Below are 14,768 nucleotides of genomic sequence, written 5' to 3' on the forward strand. Positions count from 1 at the left end.
GCACCCACACTCTCCCTTCACCCCCACCCAGCCCTGCCCGGGCAGGGAGGGGAGCACACAAACCCGAGCACTTTCTCGGCGCGTCTACCGCGGGATTCTCACAGGCACACAGGGAGGCCAGCGGAACAGAATATCATCCCTACTTCCCAGATGAGGAAACCGAGGCTCAGCCATGGCAGGCGTGCAAGGCACAGAGCTGGCCCCTAACGCCCGCCCCAGAGCTCCCTCCTCCATGCTGCCCGCTGGCTTCCACGAGAGTTTTCCTCAGTCAGGTGAACCTCCAGGACTCTGCAGGAATGGCGGGAACCACCCTCTGCCCAGCACTGGAGCTTCCACGGTGATTCTCCTCTCCTCTCCCACGTGTCCATTCCAAAGCTGGGCCTGGGAGCTCAGAGAGATGCGCTCTGTTCCCTGCTCTGCCACTCACCACGTGAGACCGTGGCAAAGCAGATTACCTCTGTGGGCCCCGGGTTCCTCTTCTGTAAAGTGACCGGTGGGACTAAATGGCAACTGAGGCTTCCCCAGCTCTACCCGCTACAACTCCAGGGGCATCTAGGAGGCATAAGCAGAGCACTAAAAGACACAGAGCTGGGATGCTCAGAGTGTGGAGAGTCAAGCTTATTTCTTCCTGGGTGCTGTAAGAGATACTGAAATGGGAAACATCGTGCCCATCTCAAAGACCCACACTCTTGTCGGAAGACAAGACAGCCCGTGAGCTGAGGCCATCCGCAGTAGAGGATAGAATCATTTTAAGCCCCCAGTGAGTGCTCTGAGCGCTCTCTAGAGGAGGCAGTAAGAGAACCAGCCCCTGGAGTGGTGTGACTGAATGGGCCAGGGTGCCTCAGGCAGGGGAGCAAGATCTGCGGAGGCAAGGAGAGAGCAAAGAGCAGGGTGGGTCCAGGGCCACTGGGATCTGTGTCCAAAACCTGCCCTGCAAGTAGGTCAAGGAAGGACAAGGGCCCTACATGTTGAAGGTTACCAAATTCCTTTTAATGACTCTTAAGTGCTTCCTTACAACTTTCTATAAATCCACCAGCTCATTCCCATCCCAGAACTCCACATGCAACCTCATTAGGAGGCAGTGAGTGGTGGGAAATATTGATACTTCTGGCTAATCGCGTTATTAATACCATTACCATTCATATCACCTCGTAAACCACTCTTGTAGGACATTTAATATGGCTAAGTCCGAATGAAGATAATACGATTGTTAATTATCTCTATAAACGTATTTTATGGCAGAGAACAAGAGCTCTTACATCCTCTGATTACTCAGTTGCCAGAACCATAAGGAAGCAGGCAGGACTTCATGAAGACGTGCCCTCTGGGGATGATTTATTACGAATAATTGTGGTTAGCAAAAGCACGAGAGCTTTCAGGAGAGTTTTTAAAAGAAAGGGATTGTAACTTGTATAAGAGAAGGCAGGGAGGAAACATCTCAGGGAGTCAGAATAAGCGAGGCCGATTCAGTGGACTCTGTGGCCTCTGGAACAGCTGGTCGGGATGCCCAAGCCTGCTCTCTCAGGTCTGTGTGTCCACGGGGCAGAGAGTGGTCTGGGGAGGGACTGCCCAAAGCTCATTTGTAGTGTCCACACACTGGTGTCAGTGACCAGGATCTCGAGGAGGGAAGCTAAGCATGTGTCTACATTTCATAAGGGGAGTCTAAATCCAGCAGCCCTGAGATAATTTGAAAACTACTCACATTTCTTATTTTCTTAATGGTTTACTTAGCATTTATGGACTTAATGTGGGGAACATGTCTGAAGCTGGTGGAGGGGCTTTGCAACTTTCCCAGGAAGCAGTGCCGGCGTAGCTAGTCCCCCTCCTGCCTTGTTTGGGAAACGCTTACCCTAATGGAGGCTGTAAATAAGAATATAAATGCTTTCCTTTTTCTCTTTCTAGCTGAGCTCAGACAATTTACAGTATTAAATGTCCGCTTGTACTCTGGAGAACTGGAATTGATTTTTTTTTTCCTTAAAATTGCTCATTGGGTTGCTTATAAATTTCCCTAGCTGGGATTCCCTGGTGGCGCAGTGGTTGAGAGTCCGCCTGCCGACGCAGGGGACACGGCTTCGTGCCCCAGTTCGGGAAGATCACACATGCCGCGGAGCGGCTGGGCCCATGAGCCATGGCCGCTGAGCCTGCATGTCTGGAGCCTGTGCTCCGCAACAGGAGAGGCCACAACAGTGAGAGGCCCGCGTACCGCAAAAAAAAAGAAAAATTTCCCCAGCTGTTGTTATCAATTTGTAAATTGACGTTATGAGAATAATCGCAGATCGATTGAAGTCATCCTGAGTCAGGGCCAGGTCTACACAAACATAGGCACTGCAGAGTTTTGACAGGCATTTAAAGTAAATTACCTTTAGTTTGGATTCAATTCATTAAGAATTGGTGAGATCTCAGCCAGATACTAGGGAGAAGGTCATCTTCCCTCTGTCTATGGGGTCGTCATCAGTGCTATTCAGCAAATATTTCCAGTTCCCCTCCTTACGTACATTTCTCCATCTCTTCTAAATTTAGCCACGGCCAATGGACTTGTTTTGACCAGTGAAATGTAAGCATGAGTACCATATACCAGTTCCAGGTAGGTGCTTTAAAACAGAGGTCAGCAAGCTCTTTTGCTAAAAGGCCAGATAGTATGCTCTGTGAGCCACATGGTCACTGTCACAACTACTCAGCTCTGCCATTATAATATGCAAGTAGCCAGAGATAATATGTAATCAAAGGGGTGTGGCCGTGTTCTCATAAAACTTTTTTTATAGACACTGAAATTTGAAGTCCATATAATTTTTGTGTCTCCAAAATGTGTTTCTTCTTTTGATTTTTTTAACTGTTTGAAAATATGGTAAAAAAATATTCCTACCTTGCAGAACGTACAAAAACAGGTGACAGGTCAGATTTGGCCCAAAGGCTATAGTTTGCCATGCGCTGCCTCAAAAGAATCAGTGGGTGATTTGTTATACCCACGACCCCTGCCCAGATGACCACAGAAGCACTTTTAGACATGGGGCCTCCATCAGGCTGGGTCCATGAGCGCCTCTGATGAGCAGAGCCCCCAGTCAGTTCCCACTGGACATGTAGAGTGAATAAGAAATACACTCTTGTTGTTTATATCCCTGAGATTTGGGGGGCTTACTTGTTACTGCAGCAAACTTAGCCTATCCTGTCTGAAACAATCTATGAAGGATTTTTCTAAGTGAATTAATGGAATAGACATAACCTCAATATAAAAGTTTTATTAAGAAATGATTTTTTTAAAAAGAAAATAAAATAATTTTTCAAACACACTTTAAACATCTTTTGTAGTGCCCATTTTCATTTAAAATCATAAATTATGTATAAATGACTTTAATCTGTTCATTAAAGCAAATCCTGAACATGCTGAAACTTGACAACATCTCCTAAATCTGTTTAAAATCACAGTGGAGTTTTAGAGTAATTTCCTTTCAAGGATATTCACATTCAGACTATACTTTCTCCTAATCTGTCCCATTCAGTGAGATTGACAGTTTGGGATCTCAACCTCGTACTCAATATTTCCATCTTTAGCCCAGGTGATGGGTAGGGAATAGCAGATGGTTCCAGACAGAATGAGCCATTCCAGACATCACATTTCAATAAGACATGACTGAGAAAGAGAGAAGCAGGTAGTTAGGGACACAGAGGTATGCAGTGTGTCATTGGGCATGCCCCTCGTCCTCTCTAGGTCTCAGTTTTCCCATCTGTAAAACTGGGAGATGGAATAAATGTCCTCTATGTGTTCTTTCAGTTCAGATATTCCAAGACTAGATATCATTTCAGACAATTTAAAACAGACCCTTTCAGGGACTTCCCTGGTGGCGCAGTGGTTAAGAATCCGCCTGCCAATGCAGGGGATACAGGTTCAAGCCCTGGTCCAGGAAGATCCCACATGCCGTGGAGCAACTAAACCCTTGCGCCACAACTACTGAACCTGTGCTCTAGAGCCCGTGAGCCACAACTACGGAGCCCGCATGCCACAACTACTGAAGCCCACATGCCAGGAGCCCGTGCTCCGCAACAAGAGAAGCCACCGCAATGAGAAGCCCACGCACCACAATGAAGAGCAGCCCCCACTCTCCACAACTAGCAAAAGCCCGCATGCAGCAACAAAGACCTGACGCAGCCAAAACTACATACATAAATAAATAAATTTATTAAAAATAAAACAGATCCTTTTGGATCTGACTAACAAACAAAATAGAAAGGGACTTAGGACACAACTCTATCTAGAACTCTGGATAAGAGCCTTCACCAAAGAAGTCAGACATGTCCCTATTTGGAATCCACAGAATTGATCTAGTGTGGCCAGGAAATTAACAAAAAATGAAATACAAATGAACAATAAGCATATAAGAAAATGTTCAACCTCCTAAAGATCAAAGTAATGCCAATTTAAACATCAAGATACCATTTTCCATCTGCTGGCATTACAAAGATTCATAAGGAAGATTGTGTCCCACATTGGTAAGAGCAGGAAGAAAAGAGGCCCCGTGCTGGTGGGAATGTAAGTGGACGCAACTTTTCCAGAAGGCAATGTGGCAAGAGGAATTGAAAACCATAAGCATGGGCATACTTTTTGACTGAGCAATTAAGCTTCAAAAAAATTTTTTAGAGAAAACTGGATAAGTGCCATAAGATATAGATTACCCAACTAATAAATGCAGCATTGTTTCCAATAGCAAAAAAAATAGAAACAAGTTAATGACCAAAGGTAAGAAACTGTATAAATAAAAGATGGCACATGGATACAGTGGGATACAATTCAGTCATTGAAAGTAATGTTGCCATATATAACATGAGCCTAATTTTGATTTAGAGGGAAAAAAATAGAAATTATATATTGGGTTGGCCAAAAAGTTTATTCAGGTTTTTCCATAAGATGTTATGTTAAAACCCAAATGAAATTTTGGGTCAACCCAATACACACATGGAGAAAAGACTGCAAATTTTTCACCAAAAATAGAAGTAGTCATCTCTAGAGATGTTAATTTTCTTAATTCCCCTTTTTTGTATTGTTTATATTATTATCAAATTAGAAAAAGTAACTGGTACTAAAAAAGTATAAACCTATATTTATGGACTTTTAAAGGTGTTCTTGATACAATTGAAAAGTTTTTAAAAGTAAGGCATCAAATAATATTTAGTTAGAGCCCATTTTGGAAAATAGGGAAAAGACTGGAAGGAAATGCAATAAAAATTCTCTAGGGGTAGAATTATGAATGATTATTTTTCTTCTTGCTTCTCACTTTTTTCTGATTATTCTGTACTGAACATAAATTATTTATGCAAAAATAATGAAAGGAAAGCAACTTTAAAAAAAATAAAGAAATGAACTGAGAAGGATCCAGATGGTTCAGGTAGGTTTGCTCTCAGTACTAAATAAAAGGCACCTAGACCAACCTCCCCTCCCCTACTTCCAAAATGAGATAACCACCTCAATGGTCCATATCACCAGTGCCTGCAAGAATAGGCTGCCTGAAAGAGGCAGGTGGGCATATCTGGAGCTCAGGACTCCATGATGATGAGGGATGTGTCACTTTTGACACAAACATATACCAATGTGATGGTACTTGGAGGTGGGGGCTTTCGGAGGTAATTAGGTTCAGATGAGGTCATGTGGATGGGACCCCATGTTAGGATTAGTGTCTTTTTTTAATTTAATTTTATTTATTTTTTAATACAGCAGGTTCTTATTAGTTATCAATTTCCTACACATCAGTGTATACATGTCAATCCCAATCGCCCAATTCATCACACCACCATCCCCACCCCCACGCGGCTTTCCCCTCTCAGTGTCCATACGTTTGTTCTCTACATCTGTGTCTCATCTTCTGCCCTGCAAACCGGTTCATCAGTACCATTTTTCTAGGTTCCACATACATGTGGTAATATACGATATTTGTTTTTCTCCTTCTGATTTACTTCACTCTGTATGACAGTCTCTAGATCCATCCACGTCTCAACAAATGACCCAATTTTGTTTCTTTTTATGGCTGAGTAATATTCCATTGTATATATGTACCACAACTTCTTTATCCATTCATCTGTCGATGGGCATTTAGGTTATTTCCATGTCCTGGCTATTGTAAATAGTGCTGCAAGAACATTGGGGTGCATGTGTCTTTTTGAATTATGGAGTTCTCTGGGTATATGCCCAACAGTGTGATTGCTGGGTCATATGGCAGTTCTATTTTTAGTTTTTTAAGGAACCTCCATACTGTTCTCCATAGTAGCTGTATCAATTTACATTCCCACCAACAGTGCAAGAGGGTTCCCTTTTCTCCACATGCTCGCCAGCATCTGTTGTTTGTAGATTTTTCTGATGTTGCCCATTATAACTGGTGTGAGGTAATAGCTCATTGTAGTTTTGATTTGCATTTCTCTAATGATTAGTGATGTTGAGCAGCTTTTCATGTGCTTCTTGGCCATCTGTATGTCTTTTTTGGAGAAATGTCTATTTAGGTCTTCTGTCCACTTTTGGATTGGGTTCTTTGTTTCTTTAATATTGAGCTGCATGAGCTGTTTATATATTTTGGAGATTAATCCTTTGTCCGTTGATTCATTTGCAAATATTTTCTCCCATTCTGAGGGTTGTCTTTTCATCTTGGTAATGGTTTCCTTAGCTGTGCAAAAGCTTTGAAATTTCATTAGGTCCCATTTGTTTATTTTTCTTTTTATTTCCATTACTCTAGGAGGTGGATCAAAAAAGACCTTGCTGTGATTTATGTCAAGAGTGTTCTTCCTATGTTTTCCTCTAAGAGTTTTATAGTGTCCGGTCTTACATTTAGGTCTCTAATCCATTTTCAGTTTATATTTGAGTATGGTGTTAGGGAGTGTTCTAATTTCATTTTTTTACATGTAGCTGTCCAGTTTTCCCAGCACCACTTATTGAACAGACTGTCTTTTCTCCATTGTACATCCTTGCCTCCTTTGTCATAGATTAGTTGACCATAGGTGTGTGGGTTTATCTCTGGGCTTTCTATCTTGTTCCATTGATCAATATTTCTCTTTTTGTGCCAGTACTATACTGTCTTGACCACTGTAGCTTTTATTTACTTTTTTTTTTTTTTTTTTTTGCAGTACGCGGGCCTCTCACTGTTGTGGCCTCTCCCGTTGCGGAACACAGGCTCCTGATGCGCAGGCTCAGCGGCCATGACTCACAGGGCTAGCTGCTCCGTGGCATGTGGGATCTTCCCGACCGGGACACAAACCTGTGTCCCCTGCATCGGCAGGTGGGCTGTCAACCACTGCACCACCAGGGAAGCCCTGATCACTGTAGCTTTGCAGTATAGCCTGAAGTCAGGGAGCCTGAAACCTCCAGCTCCATTTTTTCCCCTCAAGACTGCTTTGGCTATTCAGGGTCTTTTGTGTCTCCATACAAATTTTAAGATTTTTGGTTCTAGTTCCATAAAAAATGTCATTGGTAATTTGATAGGGATTGCATTGAATCTGTAGATTGCTTTTGGTAGTATAGTCATTTTCACAATATTGATTCTTCCAATCCAAGAACATGGTATATCTCTCCATCTGCTGGTATCATCTTTAATTTCTTTCATCAGTGTCTTATAATTTTCTGCATATGGATCTTTTGTCTCCCTAGGTAGGTTTATTCCTAGGTATTTTATTCTTTTTGTTGCAATGGTAAATGGGAGTGTTTCCTTAATTTCTCTTTCAGATATTTCATCATTACTGTATAGGAATGCAAGAGATTTCTGTGCATTAATTTTCTAACCTGTAACTCTACCAGATTCATTGATTAGCTTTAGTAGTTTTCTGGTGGCATCTTTAGGATTCTCTATGTATAGTATCATGTCATCTGCAAACAGTGACAGTTTTACTTCTTCTTTTCCAATCTGTATTCCTTTTATTTCTTTTTCTTCTCTGATTGCCGGGGCTAGGACTTCCAAAACTATGTTGAATAACAGTAGTGAGAGTGGACATCCTTGTCTTGTTCCTGATCTTAGAGGAAATGATTTCACTTTTTCACCATTGAGAATGATGTTTGCTGTGGGTTTGTCATATATGGCCTTTATTATGTTGAGGTAGGTTCCCTCTATGCCCATTTTCTGGAGAGTTATTATTATAAATGGGTGTTGAATTTGTCAAAAGCTTTTTCTCCCTCTATTGAGATGATCATATGGTTTTTATTCTACAATTCATTAATATGGTGTATCACATTGACTGATTTGCATATATTGAAGAATCCTTGCAACCCTTGGATAAATCCCACTTGATCATGGTGTATGATCCTTTTAATGTGTTGTTGGATTCTGTTTGCTAGTATTTTGTTGAGGATTTCTGCATCTATATTCATCAGTGATATTGGCCTGTAACTTTCTTTTTTTGTAGTATCTTTGTCTGGTTTTGGTATCAGGGTGATGATGGCCTCATAGAATGAGTTTGGGAGTGTTCCTTCCTCTGCAATGTTTTGGAAGAGTTTGAGAAGGATGAGTGTTAGCTCTTCTCTAAATGTTTGATAGAATTCACCTATGAAGCCATCTGGTCCTGGACTTTTGTTTGTTGGAAGATTTTTAATCACAGTTTCCCTTTCATTACTTGTGATTGGTCTGTTCATATTTCCTATTTCTTCCTGGTTCAGTCTTGGAAGGTTATACCTTTCTAAGAATTTGTCCATTTCTTCCAGGTTGTCCATTTTATTGGCATAGAGTTGCCTGTAGTAGTCTCTTAGGATGCTTTGCATTTCTGCAGTGTCTGTTGTAATTTCTCCTTTTTCATTTCTAATTTTATTGATTTGAGTCCTCTCTCTCTTTTTCTTGATGAGTCTGGCTAATGGTTTATCAATTTTGTTTATCTTCTCAAAGAACCAGCTTTTAGTTTTATTGATCTTTGCTATTGTTTGTTTCTATTTCATTTATTTCTGCTGTGATCTTTATGATTTCTTTCCTTCTGCTAACTTTGGGTTTTGTTTGTTCTTCTTTCTCGAGTTCCTTTAGGTGTAAGGTTAGATTGTTTATTTGAGATTTTTCTTGTTTCTTAAGGTAGGCTTGTATAGTTATAAACTTCCCTCTTAGAACTGCTTTTGCTGCCTTCCATACATTATGGATCATCGTGTTTTCATTGTTATTTGTCTCTAGGTATTTTCTGATTTATTCTTTGATTTCTTCAGTGATCTCTTGGGTATTTAGTAATGTATTGTTTAGCCTCCATGTGTTTGTATTTTTTATGGTTTTTTTCCCTGTGATTCATTTCTAGTCTCATTACATTGTGGTCAGGAAGATGATTGATATGATTTCAATTTTCTTAAATTTACTGAGGCTTGATTTGTGTCCAAAGTTGTGATCTATCCTAGAGAATCTTCCATGCATACTTGAGAAGAAAGTGTAATCTGCTGGTTCTGGATGGAAAGTCCTATAAATATCAATTAAATCTATCTGGTCTGTTGTGTCATTTAAAGCTTCTGTTTCCTTATTTATTTTCATTTTGGATGATCTGTCCATTGGTGTAAGTGAGGTGTTAAAGTCTCCCACTATTATTGTGTTACTGTCGACTTCCTCTTTTATAGCTGTTAGCAGTTGCCTTATGTATTGAGGTGCTCCTATGTTGGGTGCATATATATTTATAATTGTTTTATCTTCTTCTTGGATTGATCCCTTGATTATCATGTAGTGTCCTTCCTTGTCTCTTGTAACATTCTTTATTTTAAAGTCTATTTTATCTGAGATGAGTATTGCTACTCCAGCTTTCTTTTGATTTCCATTTGCATGGAATATCTTTTTCCATCCCCTCACTTTCAGTCTGTATGTGTCCCTAGGTCTGAAGTGGGTCTCTTGTAGACAGCATCTATATGGGTCTTGTTTTTGTATCCATTCAGCAAGCCTATGTCTTTTGGTAGGAGCATTTAATCCATTCATGTTTAAGGTAATTATTGATATGTATGTTCCTATGACAATTTTCTTAATTGTTTTGGGTTTGGTGTTTTTTGCAGTTCGTGGGCCTCTCACTGTTGTGGCCTCTCCCGTTGTGGAGCACAGGCTCCAGACGCACAGGCTCAGTGGCCATGGCTCACGGGCCTAGCCACCTGTGCCATGTGGGATCCTCCCAGACCAGGGCACAAACCCATGTCCCCTGCACTGGCAGGCGGATTCTCAACCACTGTGCCACCAGGGAAGCCCTTGCGTTTGTTTTTGTAGATCCTTTTCTTCTCTTGTGTTTCCCACTTAGAGAAGTCCCTTTAGCATTTGCTGCAGAGCTGGTGTGGTGGTGATGAATTCTCTTAGCTTTTGCTTGTCTGTAAAGCTTTTGATTTCTCCATCGAATCTGAATGAGATCCTTGCCGGGGAGAGTAATCTTGGTTGTAGGTTCTTCCCTTTCATCACTTTAAGTATATCATGCCACTCCCTTCTGGCTTGTAGAGTTTCTGCTGAGAAATCAGCTGTTAACATTATGGGAGTTCCCTTGTATGTTGTCATTTTTCCCTTGCTGCTTTCAATAATTTTTCTTTGTCTTTTTTTTTTTTTTTTTTTTTTGGCGGTTCACGGGCCTCTCACCACCACGGCCTCTCCCGCTGCGGAGCACAGGCTCCGGACGCGCAGGCCCAGCGGCCATGGCTCACGGGCCCAGCCACTCCGTGGCATGCGGGATCCTCCCGGACCGGGGCACGAACCCGCGTCCCCTGCATCAGCAGGCGGACTCTCAACCACTGCGCCACCAGGGAAGCCCCTTTTCTTTGTCTTTAATTTTTGCCAATTTGATTACTATGTGTCTTGGCATGTTTCTCCTTGGGTTTATCCTGTATGGGACTCTTTGTGTTCCTGGACTTGGGTGGCTATTTCCTTTCCCATGTTAGGGAAGTTTTAGTCTATAATCTCTTCAAATATTTTCTCGGGTCCTTTCTCTCTCTTTTCTCCTTCTGGGACCCCTATAATGTGAACGTTGTCGTGTTTAATGTTGTCCCAGAGGTCTCTTAGGCTGTCTTCATTTCTTTTCATTCTTTTTTGTCTTCATTCAATTCCACAACAGTGAATTCCACCATTCTGTCTTCCAGGTCACTTATCCGTTCTTCTGCCTCAGTTATTCTCCTATTGATTCCTTCTAGTGTAGTTTTCATTTCAGTTATTGTATCATTCATCTCTGTTTGTTTCTTCTTTAATTCTTCTAGGTCTTTGTTAAACATTTCTTGCATCTTCTCGATCTTTGCCTCCATTCTTTTTCCCAGGTCCTGGATCATCTTCACTATCATTATTCTGAACTCTTCTTCTAGAAGGTTGCCTATCTCCACTTCATTTAGTTGTTTTTCTGGGGTTTTATCTTGTTCCTTCATCTGGTACATAGCCCTCTGCCTTTTCATCTTTTCTATGTTTCTGTGAATGTGGTTTTTGTTCCACAGGCTGCAGGACTGTAGTTCTTCTTGCTTCTGCTGTCTGCCCTATGGTGGATGAGGCTATCCAAGAGGCTTGTGCAAGTTTCTTGATGGGAAGGACTGGTGGTGGGTGGAGCTGACTGTTGCTCTGGTGGGCAGAGCTCAGTAAAACTTTAATCCACTTGACTGCTGATGGGTGGGGCTGAGTTCCCTCCCTGTTGGTTGTTTGGCCTGAGGCAACCCAACACTGGAGCCTACCTGGGCTCTTTTGTGGGGCTAATGACAGACTCTGGGAGGGCTCACGCCAAGGAGTACTTCCCAGAACTTCTGCTGCCAGTGTTCTTATCCTCACGTTGAGACACAGCCACCCCTGCCTCTGCAGGAGACCCTCCAGCACTAGCAGGTAGGTCTGGTTCAGTCTCCCCTGGGGTCACTGCTCCTACCCCTGGGTCCCAATGCGCACACTACTTTGTGTGTGCCCTCCAAGAGTGGAGTCTCTGTTTCCCCCAGTCCTGTTGAAGTCCTGCAATCAAATCCCACTAGCCTTCAAAGTCTGATTTTCTAGGAATTCCTCCTCCTGTTGCCGGATCCCCAGGTTGGGAAGCCTGACGTGGGGCTCAGAACCTTCACTCCAATGAGTGGACTTCTGTGGTATAAGTGTTCTCCAGACTATGAGTCACCCACTCAGCATTTATGGGATTTGATTTTACTGTGATTGCGCCCCTTCTACTGTTTCACTGTGGCTTCTCCTTTGTCTTTGGATGTGGGGTATCTTTTTTGGTGAGTTCCAGTGTCTTCCTGTCGGTAACTGTCCAGCAGCTAGTTGTGATTCTGGTGTTCTCACAAGAGGGAATGAGAGCACATCCTTCCACTCCACCATCTTGGTTCCTCTCCAAGTCGAAATTTTTTATTTTGACTGCTAGTATTGGAGGGTATCCTGCAGAGGCAGGGGGCAGCTGTGGCTCACAGCAGGGACCAGGATTAGTGTCTTTATAAGAAGAGGAAAAGAAACCAGCGTTCCCTCTCTCTCCACTATGTAAGGGCGCAGCAAGAAGACAGCCATCTGCAACCCAGGAAGAGAGTCCTAACAAGGAACTGAATCCGCCAGCACCATTATTTGGACTTCCCAGCCTCAAACTCTGAGAAGTAAATGTTTGTTGTTTAAACCACCCAGTTTATGGTATTTTGTAGTAGCAGCCCAAGCTGATTAACACAGAGGTTATTTTCTTTCACCATGAATAATGTCATTCCATGGCCTTCAAGTTTCCATTTTTTTCTTGAAAGTCAGTATCATGCTCAGTGTTGCTCTTAGAAGGTAATGTGCCCTATTCTCCTTTGAATCCTTTAAGATTTCCTCTTTTTTATTTTTAGCAGTTTTACTATGATGTACCTAGGTATATATTCCTTTTAATTTATTTTACTTTGTGTTCATAGTGCTCCTTAAATCTGTGGCTTGAAGCTTTTGTCAGTTGGGGGAAATTCTTGGCCATTATCTTTTCAAATACTGCTTCTACTCCTCCTGCTACTCTTTCTAGAGCTCCAATTATACATGTTTTCCATTTCATTATGTCCCATATGTCTCTTATGCCCTTTTCTGTATTTTCTATCATTTTTTCTTCAGTCCTTCAAAATGGAAATTGTCCACTTATCTTTCTTCTGGTTCACCAATCTGCTCTTTCACTGTGTCTAATATGCAGATAAATCCCTCTATTAAATCTCAGTTATTGATTTCTCAGTGACTGATTTCTCAAATCTCAAATTTCCACTTGATTATTTTATAGTTCCCAATTCTCCACAGAAATTCTCTATGTTGCTGTTCAAATTCTTGAGCATGTTAATCGTGGTTGGTTTGAAGTCCATGTCTAATAATTCCAGTTGCCAGACTTCCTTTAAGTCTATTACACTATGTATTTTCCCTTGATTATCAGTCAGTTCTTGCCTTATGTATACCTAGCTATTTCTTAATGAATTCCAGATATTGTGGGAATAATGTGAGTTTCCGTATAATGTTGCCTTGCTCAAGAGAGGATTCATTTTTATTTCTGGTGGCAGATGAAGTAGAGACACATGACCTTAACCTAGTCACTGGGTGAGCTGATTTAAAGACAGGATTCTGATTTTATTATGGCTAACCTATTTCAAGTTCAACTTTACTCTTAGTCAAGAGTTGCACCTGAAAGTCTGCGGTATTTACCAGGACTCTTTCTATTTGGCAGAAGCTAAACCTCAGTTTTCCCCCAGAGCCCCATGAAAATGCCAAGAGCTATTTTCAACTTCCCAGCCATTTAGCAGCCACTTTCTGCTCAGCCTCTCAGCTGTTGCATTTGAGCCCATAATTAACTTGAGGGTGAAAGTGGCACCAAATGTCTGGCTCTCTCCTCTTGGGGTTTCCCTTCTTTCAAGAACTCTGGTACCTTGAGCCAAGCCTTTATTATTTTGATAGCTTTCCAAAGCCTTTAACATGTTTTATTAATTTTATGGGTCTGTGTTCTAGTTATTATGGCCACACAACAAGTTTCCCCAAAACTTAGTGGCTTCAAACTATATTAATCACTTATTATCTCTCACAGCTACTAGGGTCAGGAACACAGGAGCTGTTCATCTGGGTGATTCTGGCCTGGGGTGTCTCATAAGGTTGCAGTCAGATGGTAGATTTGGCTGGGATCATCTCAAATGTTTCTTTACTCACATATCTGGTACCTGGTCTGAGACTCAAACCACTGGGAATCGGGCTCCCCAGGCACCCCACTATCTCTGTGTAATCTCTCCATGTTGCTATTACAGCCTGGAGGTTTCAGGTTAGTTGAACTTCTTACAAGTTGACTCAGGGCTCCCAAGGTATGTATCCCAGGAGAGAAAAGGAGATGCAGGCAGAAGCTTTTACGACATAGTCTCGGAAGTCAAGCAACTTCACTTCTGCCACATTCTGTTGGTCAGGACTATTACAAAAGCCCATCCATGTTCAAGGAGAAGAAACATAAAACCTACCTCTCAGTGCAGGAATGTCAATAATGTGTTATAAGATGACATGACACAAATGGACGTGTGGTATGGAATAGACATTGATGCAGCCATCTGGAAAATACAATCAGCCACAACTTGTCTAGTTGTTCTTGATAGTAGTTTAGCCTAAAATAAGCTAGAGTGTCACTTCCAAGCATAGAAATTCCCTTCTCCATTAACTTGGAGTTTTCTTTAATTGAGGTAAGACTGCCATAATTATGTTTGAGTGAAGGACACCTCTGTTTTGGAGCTCTTCTCTTAGCTCAGATGAACTCACCTTCCAGGTAGGCAGCACTTATCACATCAACATTGGGCAAATCTTCCCAGAGGCCGAGAGCTCAGGTACCATTTTGGAAAAGTTTTGCCTACTCTGACCATCAGAGCCTGACTCTCCTCTCCTACTACGCACTCAGACTCACTCCTA

This window comes from Pseudorca crassidens, chromosome 3 (assembly GCF_039906515.1).
Source record: "Pseudorca crassidens isolate mPseCra1 chromosome 3, mPseCra1.hap1, whole genome shotgun sequence".
NCBI classification, from domain to species: domain Eukaryota; kingdom Metazoa; phylum Chordata; class Mammalia; order Artiodactyla; family Delphinidae; genus Pseudorca; species Pseudorca crassidens.